Source organism: Sinocyclocheilus rhinocerous, unplaced genomic scaffold (genome assembly GCF_001515625.1).
Source record: "Sinocyclocheilus rhinocerous isolate Xijiao unplaced genomic scaffold, SAMN03320098_v1.1 C35801092, whole genome shotgun sequence".
Lineage (NCBI taxonomy): Eukaryota > Metazoa > Chordata > Actinopteri > Cypriniformes > Cyprinidae > Sinocyclocheilus > Sinocyclocheilus rhinocerous.
This window is the reverse complement of record NW_015763884.1, coordinates 1-638: the sequence shown is the minus strand read 5'-3', so window position 1 is coordinate 638 and position 638 is coordinate 1. Positions and strand designations below refer to the sequence as shown.

The 638-nt window shown below is 44.4% G+C and overlaps 1 long non-coding RNA gene across 1 annotated transcript; it reads left to right on the top strand.

The window, feature by feature from the left end:
- Nucleotides 1-638, top strand: LOC107735119 (uncharacterized). The gene is made up of 5 exons (XR_001639297.1): nt 1-23; nt 112-211; nt 292-349; nt 436-507; nt 593-638. It is a non-coding gene; the product is annotated as an uncharacterized LOC107735119 (long non-coding RNA).

Sequence of the window (638 nt, the reverse complement as noted above, 5' to 3'; positions counted from 1 at the left end):
GTCTGTTTCAGTCTCTGTTAAAGGTGAGAATCATCTCTGTTGATCTCAGTCAGCTCATTGTCTGAATATAAAGAGTAATAGTTTTTCTTTCTCTCGTCTGCACGGCTGAAGAAAGCAGCTCATCTCTGATCAGGGTCGCGGTGGGAATCTCTGCAGCTGTTGTCTTGACGTCTGTGGTTCTGATGGTTTTCATCGGGCTCTTGATCAGAAGGTGAAGCAGACTCTGTGTCTGAACTGTTAGAAAGATTCAGAGTCAGTTTGTGTTCATGTTCATTTCTTCTCCTCTCACAGGAAACGAGTGACTTCATCAGAAGAGCTAAACCACAGAGGATCACGACACAGTAAGACGGTGTGTAAATCTCCTCGTGTATCTTCTCATCTGTGTCTGTCAGTTCTGGAGGGAGAATTAATTCTCTCATCATTGTGTGTCGTCAGCTGCAGGCTCCTGAGGACGCCTACATGACCCTTGACCCCAAGTCCAGATGTTCTGAATACGACACACTGGATGTGAGTTGCTCTGCTGTTGCTGTTTATCATGTGGATGTTAAACATCAGATCTTATTAGTGATGAATATGTTCACTTCTTCTCCAGAATATGAAGAGATCCTGTGAAAACACAGACGACCCTGATGATCAGG